At 49.4% G+C, this 12,240-nt stretch overlaps 1 protein-coding gene across 1 annotated transcript in view; it reads right to left on the reverse strand.

The window, feature by feature from the left end:
- SSH1 (slingshot protein phosphatase 1) overlaps positions 1–12,240 on the reverse strand; it is a 62,213-nt gene that overhangs the window by 33,604 nt on the left and 16,369 nt on the right.

Here is a 12,240-nt window from a genome sequence, read left to right on the forward strand (position 1 = left end):
TTTAACCAGCACTAACACTTACATTCAACATACAACTCAAAAAGTTACAATTTGAATTTTTAAAATTTCATCTTTGCGATTTGGCGGCTATCAGAAAAAAACCTTTAGACTGTATGAACTACTAGTTACTACCAATTGTTAAAAAATACCATTAATGCTAAAAATTACCCATAAAATACACCAAAATTATTAACTGTTTTTTTTGTGGGGAGGGGGGTGGAGGGTGGATCACCTACGATTACCTTCTTTTTATTTCTTAGTATCCTCTGAATTTTCTGTAATGAGCAAATATTAATGTTTTTGAATGATTATTTTTTATTTGATTTTCAGAGTAATAGAAGACACGTACCACACATTACAATGGAAAAGCACTTTATTTCTGTTAATTTTGTGAAAGATCACATTTCAGTTTAGGGAACTGTAAAAATCATTAATTCTCTCTTGAGCAACAATTAACATATAAATGACTTAAAAGGAAACTCTAAGAAAAAGCAGCACTGTGTGTGTGTGTGTGTGTGTGTGTGTGTGTGTGTGTGTCTTAACAGAAAGCTGATCGATTCCTGACAGAAATCTAGGAACGTTTTCCTAAACAGGAAAAAAAACAACAAGATCACCTTCACCCCAGATGTCTCATGGAAGTAGTTAAATGTTCTAAACCCTGGAATAAAAAATTCGACTAGGTCTAATATACTAGGTGCTAAGAAAACTCACCACATGGAACTCAGCGGCTCCTGGAATCAGGAAGACAGTGATCTTCCATAATATGAAGTCCACAATAAAATCTGTGACTTTTGCTGGTTGAATTCTCACGCTAAAAATAGCGACTGCTCAAATACCAAGTGATAAGGCTGAGTGGGGCCGTGGAGTAACTGACAACCGGTTTTGCAGATTTCATAATACCGTTCCTTTACATCCGAGTAACTTCTCTCCACTTACTGTCCTCAAGAGTGTTGCCAAGCTACCCTTTCCACTCTATCAGCTGTATATCTGTGCTGCCAGTTTCAAGAGCTGGGGAGCCCAGGGGGCGCCTGGGTGGCGCAGTCGGTTAAGCGTCCGACTTCAGCCAGGTCACGATCTCGCGGTCCGTGAGTTTGAGCCCCGCGTCAGGCTCTGGGCTGATGGCTCGGAGCCTGGAGCCTGTTTCCGATTCTGTGTCTCCCTCTCTCTCTGCCCCTCCCCCGTTCATGCTCTGTCTCTCTCTGTCCCAAAAAAAAAAAAAAAAAAAAAAAAAAGAGCTGGGGAGCCCAGGATTATAAACACTGAAAGAAGGGGATGCCTGGCTGACTCAGTAGGTAGAGCACGGGACTCTTGATCTCGGGGTTGTAAGTTCAAACCCCAGGTTAGGCAAAGAGATTATTATTATTTTTTTTAATTAAAAAAAATTTTTTTAACGCTTATTTATTTTTGAGACAGAGGGAGACAGTGTGTGAACAGGGGAGGGGCAGAGAGAGAGGGAGACACAGAATCTGAAACAGGCTCCAGGCTCTGAGCTGTAAGCACAGAGCCCGACACGGGGCTCAAACTCACAGACCGTGAGATCATGACCTGAGCCGAAGTCGGACGCTTAACAGACCGAGCCACCCAGGCACCCCTAGGCAAAGAGATTATTTAAAAATAAAATCTTAAAAAAAAAAAATACTGAAAGAAACGAGGAGCATCCTTTCCTTAGTTCAGTCTCACCAAGGGAGGCAAAAAGCTCTTCAGTGCCTATCTGGCCAATTTCAAACCCAAGCTCTTACTTCGGCTGGTTGTGGAATGGCCCAACACTCCCCTACTCCTAAAACTTGTCACCCTCTCCTTGAAAATTTTCCAACCTTATTTTCAGAACTATTCAGACAGATCTGTTTCAACACAGATCACTTACTACTTATTCTCATCAAAACTTGAAAGGGCTGCCCACGAAACTTACAAAACAACCATCGGTTCACGGAAGGAGCCAGGGAAAATCTTCACAAAGCAAAGCAACATCAACCATTTTTTGTTCATCAATTAAAAAAAAAAAAAAAAAGGAAAAGAAAAAAAATATCCATACTGACCATAAGCCTTAACACTCTGGAAACAGCCAGCCATTAACAGTGACCTTTGCCTTGGAAATCATGGGCAAAAATTCCCCTGGGATTCCCTTACATTTCCTTTGGGGGAAAAAAAAGGGAACAATGCAAAAGAACAGGCTGGTTTTATCCCGTGATTGTGATTGCTTACAAGGCCGGTGGTTCTTCAGTGTACCTGGGACAGATAAAGAATCAGCCTCCCATCTCCGAATGAAGTCAGGGGCCTGTGTGGATGGGGGCCCTTGGAACACTGCCTCCATCCTCAGGGCAATCAGGCGCAGGCATTTACCGTAAAGAGCAAGATTTAAAGCGGCGGGGAAGTCCACAAAGCACATTATCTATCCCAGGCCTGTGAGACGACTGGGGAGACAGTAGACAGAGGCGGCAGGAGGGTAACCGCAGAAGATGACTTCTGGGGCCGAGAGGCTGTGGAGCATGGGCAGTCACAGGATTTATGGAAACAAAATGCAGATATTCTCTGCGACTCTGTTTCCTGTCTTTTGCTCTGAGCTCACTCCAGGCCCTGAGCCTCACGTGCCCTCTGGGTGGCTGATGAGAACACTATTTCCCACTGCCAGGGCTATGTCAGGTTCTCTGTGCCAGGCTTCTAATACCCAGAAGTGATTTGTGAGCCTAAAGGCACAGCACTGGGGGTGTCCTTTAAGAAACTCATTTTGGAGGGGGACCTGGGTGGCTCTGGGTTCTAGCTCAGGTCATGATTTCCCGGTTCGTGAGTTCGAGCCCCACATCGGGCTGTGCACTGACCGTGCAGAGCCTGCTTGGGATTCTGTCTCCCTCTCTCTGCCCCTCCCTCGCTTGCTCTCTCTTTCTCAAAAATAAATAATAATAATAATAATAATAAAAACTTAAAAAACAAGGAAAAAAAAGAAATTCATTTTGGAGGGGCGCCTGGGTGGCTCAGTCGGTTGAGTGTCTGACTTCAGCTCGGGTCATGATCTCACAGCTTGCGAGTTTGAGCCCCACATCTGGCTCGCTGCTGTCGGCACAGGGTCCGCTTCCGATCCTCTGTCCCCCTCTTTCTGTCCCTCCCCCGCCCCCTCTCTCTCAAAAAAAAAAAAAGTGAACAGAATTTCATTTGGGGGATGGCACACCTACTTTAGTGGGTTCTCGGAGTAAGTGCAGACCCACAAAACACCATCACAGCTACAGAAAAACCAATCCTCTCCCCCAAAATGCCAGTGTCCTAGAAAGTATAAGTGAAGTTCCAGAGAGGTCAGACGGCGACAAATAAAACTGAAGTGTTCTCCATCACTTTAAGACAAATCCTGATGGGAGATTAAAAGCAAGTTCAGCCCTGGCTCTCCCTGCCCACCCCCCCACCCCGATGCTTTTATCTCCCAGAGTACAAATAAATATGTTCTCAAACACTGGTTAACTGCCTGTTTCAGGAGACGATGCAGGATTAGTTTTCTCCAAGGCACTAAGGACACGCAGGATTAGTTTTCTCCAAGGCACTAAGGACAGACAAAAGCCTCAAACAATGCTCCTCGAAAAACCCCAACCCTCACAGCATGAACAGCCAGTGTCACCCCGAAACTGATACGTGGTAGGAAGAGATCAGGTGGTGATACGTACTAATTTGGGCTGGAAGCCTCTGAAGAGCGGAGGGTGTGAGCCCGCTGAAGGGAGACGCAGAAGTCAGTGAAATAAAAAAGGTTCATGATAGCCTGGTTCACATCTTCGACTGCCTCCAGCTCCTGCCTCGCACTCCCTCCAGAGAAAGGAGAGAGGGAAGGAAGGGGCCAGGAGTCCTTGGGCAGGAGTTCTCGTCCGGATGATGTTCCCACCCAGGGGGCAGATGGCTCTTGTGGGACTCTTGTCTTCCCCTGATATTTGGGTTTAAAAAGGCCCTTGTCCCTGCATATCCTGATGAAAGAGGGCCATTCAGAGAGCGCAAAACAGCTGAAGTTCCTGTAATCACTTTCCTCCTACGGCTTTTGTAGGCCTTAGGAACAAGCCGCAGGGTGTGTGTTGGGAATTGTGAGGGGAAACAGCTGGCCGCCAAGTAACAAATCCAGAGCAGTGAGGACCCCCCTCTGCTTGAAATCGACAGGCTGAGGGACTCCTGTTTCTGTCACATCGCCACCCATTCACCCAACGGTGACCCGTGGGCAGCCGCCACAGTCAGTCCGTGTGGTCACGGCGTCTTACATTCTGAAAATTCTTCAGTCACGCTAACTGCTGCCTGAGGAGGCAAACAGAGGGCTGAGGGGGGAGCATCCAGGTAGAGGGAACCCCGTGTGCACACACGGGCGTTGCTCAGAGAACCGCAGGCCCGGTGCCCAGGGCAGGGCTGCAGAGGTAAAGCAGGTCCAGGTCTCCAAGGGCCTGGCACGGGACCCCGAAACCCGAAACCCGCCCGCAGGAGCCAGCGGGCTCTGTGTGTTTAGCACTTCTTTTGGCCCGTGAAATAAATTAAGGACACGAATAGCCACACTGCAGGGCAGAAGGGGATAAGCGCCCAAAGACAGGGGTCCTGCTGGTGTTCGAAGAGGGGAGAGGGGAGCCCCTAACTGGTGCTTTGGAACACTCCTGGGGAGGCCTTGTCTGGAAGCTTCCCCTGGCTCCCAGAGGATAAATTAATCGTCATGAGAGAATTAAGTGGGACACACACAATTATGCTGCAGTGGAGGAAACTACGGCCTGCCCAGGGGCATGACATCTTTACGAGTTGGGACTAGACCCCAAGCCCACAGTCGTAAGTCCTGTGGTGCCCGTGGTCGCCCGCCAGTTCTGAGTGAGAATCAGAGCCATTACCCTGATATCACCTCTGCCCTGGCGGCTTTGGTTCCGCTAAAGCACACATCACAGAGGTCAAGATCTGGTCCGTAGCAATTCTTCCCAGCAGGTGAAAGCTTTGTGCGAAGGAAACGGACAGAAGGTATAATTCAGGGAAATGGGGTCCAGGAGGAGACTCAGGGCCAGAGCTCTCCTACCGGGCCTGGGGGCAAGCAGAAGGCCAAGGGGGGCCACTGCAATCACCCTGCCTGCTGCCACCCACCATCGCCCGGCTGTGGGGTGGGACACAGTGCCCGGTCCTTGTGGGCTGAATGGGAATCCGGACAAGGAGCTCTGCGGGCAGCACAGCCCCGCCGGTCGAGAAGCGGCTTTCAGCGCAGGCTTCTTATCAATAGTACTGTCATTGGCTGAGCGCCACCACGTGTGCGTGGCTCCCAGAGCTCTGCAGGGCACGCGTCACCTTTTTCAAACGACGAGTGAAGGTAGCCAGACAAACTCCTCAAGTACAGCCTCCGGGGACAATCTCATTTTTAACCAACCCCCTTAGTGATGCTGGGGCACGTGGGGGTTAAAGAACAGAAAATGCACTGGTCTGGCGATCCATATTTCAGGGTTCTAATTCCTGTTCTACTGTATGTTTGTTCTGCTGGTCACTTACAGGGCTCTGTTCATTCATTCAAATGGCCAAATATTCGCAGACTGAGGAGTACGACGTAAAGCCAAGCCTGCCCTAATGTGGATAAAGGCAGAGATAACACTCCTTTTTAAGGAGCAGGTGTTTGTGTGGGTGGTCCGGGTGTGTGCTAAGCCACTCGGAACAACTCCTTGAAAAACGGAAATAGGAGGGATAGAAACCCCACATCACAGCCATATTATGCTACTGCCCCTGGTTTCCAACTCTGGCTACACATCTGAACAACCTACAGAACTTCCAAAACACAGTCATGCCCGGGTCCAGCCTCAGTCGATTCTCACTCGAGATGTCTGCCGTAAGTCCAGGCATCTGCTTTTCAAAAAAGTTCCGGGACAGGGGGCGCCTGGGTGGCTCAGTGGATTGAGCGTCTGACTTGGGCTTGGGTCACGATCTCACCGTTCATGGGCTCAAGCCCTGCATCGGGTTCTCTGTTGTCAGCGTGCAGCCTGCTCTGGATCCTCTGTCCCTCTCTCTCTGCCTCTCCCCCGCTTGCTTGTGTGCATGCACTCTCTCTCTCCTTTTCCAAAATAAATACAGACATTTTCAAAAAATTAAAAAATAAAATAAAATAAAATAAATTAAAAGTTCCAGGAGTACTTCTGATGCAGAGTCAGAACCCTGGACTTTAACAGTAACAGAAAACACAGAGAAGAGGGCCTTCCCACACGGGATTGCTAATAGTACCTTACACACTGCAGGTACATGATAAATGTTTTCTGCTGGTAAAAAATAACACAAATAAAAATGCATGGTCCTCTCAGGAGAGTAACATGACTCAGTGCCATGAGGGGAGGTCACGCCAGGTCAAAGAAAAGAATACCCTCCTTGGAAGCAGCCAAACAAGTGACAAAGAAATGCACGTGCCCGTCTTCTACCAAATACGTTCAGTGACAGCGTCCTGGCTTTCGAAAGGCGGCCCCGCGTCACGATATGAAATAACAATTAACAGAAAGACCAGCCCTGTGATCAGCTCTGCTGTGGACAAAGCATTCTGACTAACGTCAGTCACTTGATCTTCAAGAAACTCTTCGAGGGAGACCAGGCAGGCATTCTGGCACTCCTCTTCCAGATGAGAACACAGAAGGTTACTTAACTGGTAGGATTTTAGTATTTCCGACGCTACATCTTGCACAAAATCAGAGAATCAGAGCCTAAAACATAGGCCCTGGAAAGAGTCCCACATTGATCGAACTGGCTGAAATGAAATGAACTACTTGGACATGGATATCAACCCTCAGCTCTGTATGGTGATGGCTGAGCGCACTGTGGTTTGTCTAGCGGACGTGATGACAATTCTAGAAAAAGAAAAAAAAGGAATGAATGTAAAGTTGTCACCACAGAAAAGGTGGGTGCCAACGAACACTCCCAAGAGGAGATTCCGTTAATTCCATTTCGATGAACGAGTATTCGCTGTGCCTGGGCAGTGCTAAATCCTGGGAATCCAGAAATGAAACAGACACGGTTCCTGCCTCCGAGCGACATTACATTCCAGGGGGTCAGACAGACACAGGACAGTCACTGCAACGTGATGCAGCGGGTTCCACAGTAGAGGGATGTATAGGGTCCTGTGTGTGCATACACATACGCACACATGGATGTACATGGCAGGAGGGACCCCCAGCCCAGCCTGGGGGGTTCAAGGACATCTCCCTGGAGGAAACGAGACCAGGTTGGGCCTCGTAGAATCAGTAAACACGGAAAAGAGGAGCAGGCAGCAGGAGAGTAGGAAGATTACGTTACACATGCCCCATAACGAACAGAGGAAGATTTGGTCTCTGTTGTAAAAGGCCCTACTGTGAATTCATAAATGTCTATTCTGGTTTATAGGTCAGTTCCTTGTAAGTTTGGTTTGCATAAGTTGGTTTCGCAGAACTTGACCATCCCTGAGCATACTAATAAATTCAAGCTTCACAAATTGCGAAGTTAAGAACCAAACGTTGGGCCTAAAGTTGAGCCATCAACCTGTCAATGAGTTCTCGGTACCTGAATGCTTATGGGTAAGCCCATGGCACTCAATGTGTGTTATTTTAAATAAATAAATGATACCGTCGACCTGAATGGTGCTCTACAGTTTTCAGAAAGGCGGCCCTGCGTCACGAGATGAAATTAACAATTAACAGAAAAGACAGATCAGCCCTGTGATCAGCCGTGCTGTGGACAAAGCATTCCGACTAATGTCAGTCACTTGACCTTCATGAAACTCTTCGAGGGAGACCAGGCAGGCATTCTTACACTCCTCTTCCAGACGAGAACACAGAAGGTTACCTGACTGGCAAGAAACCCTTGCCCCTCCATTTTTTCACTTAATTCTTAAAATTTAAATCTTCTGATGGAAGAATCAAGACAGAGAAGAGGAATGACTTGTCTGTGGCCACACGTCGAAGAAGGGGCAGAACCGAGCCGAGAGGCTCCAAGTTCGGCACCCTCCCCGCAGGACGCCTGCCTCAGAGGGCAGGGGTGCCCGACCTGCGGCACCGGAAGCGGTGGGCAAAGCTGGACGGACACAGATCTGCCTGAAAACCTCTGCTGGCGGTGGTCCGGACGGACAGAGACCCTCTTCCCGGCAAAGCCAAGCGTATGAAGACGGAAGGATGGAAAACTTACTATCCGCTCTTCCCCCCTTTTGAACTCATGTTTGAAGGTCACCCCGAAGTTGTGCCGAGGCCTTGTTGTTTTCCCTTTGCGCTCCGCACGCAGCTTGGCAGGGCCTCGGCCCCAAACAGCATTCTTCGGTGGCTCACCTGCCACACGGACCCGCGAGAGCTCCGAAACCGCTCTCCTCCACAGAATGCTGAGGACAGGGAAATTCCAGCTCGGGGGCGGTCTACTGAGGGAATGGGGTCATGGGCAAGAGGTGCCGGCAGGGCCCAGGACAAACGTCTCTGCTGCCGAGGCCTGTATTGTTTGGCTGGAAGGCGTGGGCTTTTCTCAGAGAGAAGGAATGTCCGAAAGCATTTCAGGCAGCAAGAGACATTCTCTGAGGCCAGCTACACAGCTCTCCTTCATGTCAACGGGTAGGAGCGAGCGGCTCCTGCCAGCAATAGACCAGCAAGCTCGCAAAAGCAGGATTATTTCCCCCCGCGACCCCTCCCCTTCTCCAGTGTAAGAAAGACTGCAAATGATGTGCCTGGAGTTGGCTCTACAGACCTCAGGACGGGTCCCTCACGGCCCCCCGAGAGCCCTCAGGCCCCGCCCGTGGAAGCTCGAGCTGGTGCTATCTTCCCCTGTACATCTGGGATACCGGGACCTAAGCCCCCTTAGGAGGGCAGAAGATACAAAGGCTGCATTGTGCTGGAAATGCAGTGGCAGCAAAGACAACCTAGCCAGCCAGAAATAACAGGCACCCGGAGGAAATGTTTTTGAAACAACGCAAAAATTCCAAGGACAGATTATCTCAACTGTCCCAGGTCCTTTGCCCTTTCTTTTCGGTATGCAGTCCTGTCCCACGTTCATGGGTTGCTGGGTCCCAACCCTTCCGGAGGTCCCTTCTTCCCCAGTTCCTCAGTTACCACTGCAGTTCTGGCCCCCTGCGTCCCCGCCGAGCCACACAACAACATCCACTGGGGCCCCACTGCACGCCTGACTCTATGCTAGGTACTCCGAATGTCCCTGCAAGAGAACGGACGTGCTCTCTACCCGCACGAGGCCACCAGCCGTAGGCACCTACTGAACACTTGAAGCGTGGGGAGGGTGACTGACGTACTGGGATTTGTCATTTTATTAATTCCAATTGAATTCAAGTTTAATCAGCCACACGTGGCTGGTGGCTGTGCTGGAGGGCAGCACAGCTCCAGAAGCTCTCCATCTACTGGGAATCAGGGCAGGGACCTCTGGCTTCTAATCCACTGCACAGATCCCAACCACAGCTCTTATTATGTCATTCCCGGCTCCAGAACTTTCAGTGATGTGACATTATCTGTAGAGTCCCAACAGGCTGGTGCTAGCTTTCTATGGTAGGCACAGTTAGCGATTACATGTTGCTAACCTCAGCTTCATTCATCTGACGCTCTTTGACCTCGAGGAGCTCATAAAACAAGTAGGAAAAGGGTTTATAATAAAAACCTTCTTTGTATTACCTCGTACACGATTTCTCCCACACTCCACACATTCTCTGTTTTCTCTCTATGCGGTCTTCCTCAACTCTTCTACCCTGGCCTCTGTTCGCGGCCCTCTCTCCTGTCTGCCTCCCTACCTCGTGCCCACTTGCTAGCATCCACACCTTCTCCAGGAAGCCCTCCTTCGCTGCCCCCGGCTGCGAAAAGCCCTGGCTCTTCCCTTTCAACATCTTATGGCACCTTCTCTCTTCATGCAGGTGAGGAAGCTGAGGCTTAGAGGCTAAGTCACTCATGCGAGGTCATATACTTCGAAAGTGATAGGGGGCACTTGGATGGCTCAGTTGGTTAAGTGTCCGACTTCGGCTCAGGTCATGATCTCACGGCTTAGGAGTTTGAGCCCCGCGTGGGGCTCTGTGCTGACAGCTCGGAGCCTGGAGCCTGCTTCGGATTCTGTGTCTCTCTCTCGCTCTGCCCCTCCCCTGCTCATGCTCTGTCTCTCTCAAGAATAAATAAAACATTAAAAAAAAAAAAAAGAAAAAAAGAAAGTGATAGGAACCTAAGACCCCTGGTTTCCAAACTGTGTTCCCAGACATACTACTAACTTATGGTGAAGTTACCCTCACGCCAGAGTTTTTGAACTTCACAATGGGACTTGAGGACCAGAGCACACATAATTTTCTAAAGCTCCTTCCTTGCCTGACATACAGTAAATTCTAAGTAAATACTCATAAACAAACTCACAGAGCTGACTTCCTGTTCAGTCTCAAACCACTGCATGACTTACTCACCTCAGTAACCTCTAAGCAGCTGGAACATGGGGTGTTTACAATCCATAGGATGAACTGGACACATAAGACTCACCACATAAATGCCACAAGTGGAGATACCGTCACCTGGCGGTCAGGTCCTCTTGGCCCCCAAATGTACCGAACAATACAGCCACCAGGTTCTCCACATCACCCTGAGGGTCTTGACAGCCAGGACTGTGACTTGTCCATCTCTGGGTCCCTGAGGGCCCAAAAGGCAGTGTGCACTCAATGAATGCAACGCCAATAACAAACACCTCCGCTGAGTGTGGTGTTAAACAATTTACACATATTAACTAACCTGATCCTCAGCGTCTGTGAGGGAAACGGAGGCTCAGAGAGGCTGAGTGGCTTGCCCACGTTCACGTGGCCAAGAAGTGGAGGAACCAGGACAGGAAACCAGGGAATAGGACTCTGAGCCTCTACTGACCTGACACCTCGGGAAAACAGCATCAAGAATGCTGACCTCGGGGCACCTGGGTGGCTCAGTCGGTTGAGCGTCCGACTTCGGCTCAGGTCATGATCTCACGGTCCGTGAGTTCGAGCCCTGCGTTGGCCTCTGTGCTGACAGCTCAGAGCCTGGAGCCTGCTTAGGATTCTGTGTCTCTCTCTCTCTCCGACCCTCCCCTGTTCATGCTTGGTCTCTCTCTGTCTCAAAAATAAATAAAACATTAAAAAAAATTAAAAAAAAAAAAGAATGCTGACCTCTCTGAGTGGAGGAGGGGGTGCGGTGAGCAGGGCTAGGAAGGCGTCTATGCAGGCGAGAGGTGGCTGCAGAGACGGGAGGCTGGTTACAGCCAGGGACACCGATCAGACAAGCAAATGCGCTCGGGACAATTTCTCACAGTCGGAGAAGGGAATCATAAATACGGAGAGGGAGAAAACCGGAACGAACCCTGAGGTGTTGGATCAGAGTGGAAGGTATCAGTCTGAACTCATGGTTCTCAACATTATTTAGATGGATAGGAAAAGAGATGCAGGTGTGTGTGCACGCGCGTGTGTGTGTGTGTGTGTGTGTGTGCATGTGTGTGCACACCCTTACTCGCATGCCCTAATTCTGCCCACTGAGAGGGCCTGAGGAGGGCAACACCCACACAGTAAGAGGCACATAAATTCCATTCGCCACTAAACAGAACCGGGGCTCCTTGGAGAAGTGGCTGATTCCGGATATGGGGTACAGAAAGTACAAGACGAGGCCCGAAAAAGAGCAAGGCAGTGCTGATGGATGGCGGAGACATGTCAAGGGTCACGGGAGCCAGCATGGATGTGACCCCAGTGGCCAAGTCAGGCATAATCTGAACTTTGAAGTCAGCAATACAACCAATGGATTATAAACCGCGGAATGAAACAAACATGCGTCCGTACAGATAGAAATAGACAAGTTGATGGGGGATGGGATTAACATAATTTCCAAGTACCGCCTAAGAAACACCACCCAAATCTAATCTCCGGGAAACACCACGCAAACCTAAACTGAGGGACACTCTACAAGATGATGAGCCCGTCCCCTTCCAAAGTGTCCCGGTCATGAGAGTCAAAGACGGAGGAAATGTCCTAGAATGAAGGAGTCTCAGACAGGACAGCTACAAGCAACGTGCAATCATGAACTGGGCCCTTCTATTACCAAGGAGCTTATTGAGTCAAATGGCAGACCTTGAATGGGGTCTGGAGGACCAGACGGCGGTAATGTATCAGTATCAGGGTCAAGGGTCAATGGTCTGGTCTGTAGAGGGTCCCTGCCTGCATTCAAAGGGTGATGGGTTTCAGGCTGGCAACTTTACTCTCAAACGGTTCAGGAAAAAGTTCTTTGTGCTGTCTTTGCTGTAAGTTTTATAAACTTCCCTGTAAGTTTTATATCGTTTCAAAATCTAAAA

This window comes from Panthera pardus, unplaced genomic scaffold, assembly GCF_024362965.1.
Source record: "Panthera pardus isolate Hobbes unplaced genomic scaffold, ASM2436296v1 HiC_scaffold_15, whole genome shotgun sequence".
Lineage (NCBI taxonomy): Eukaryota > Metazoa > Chordata > Mammalia > Carnivora > Felidae > Panthera > Panthera pardus.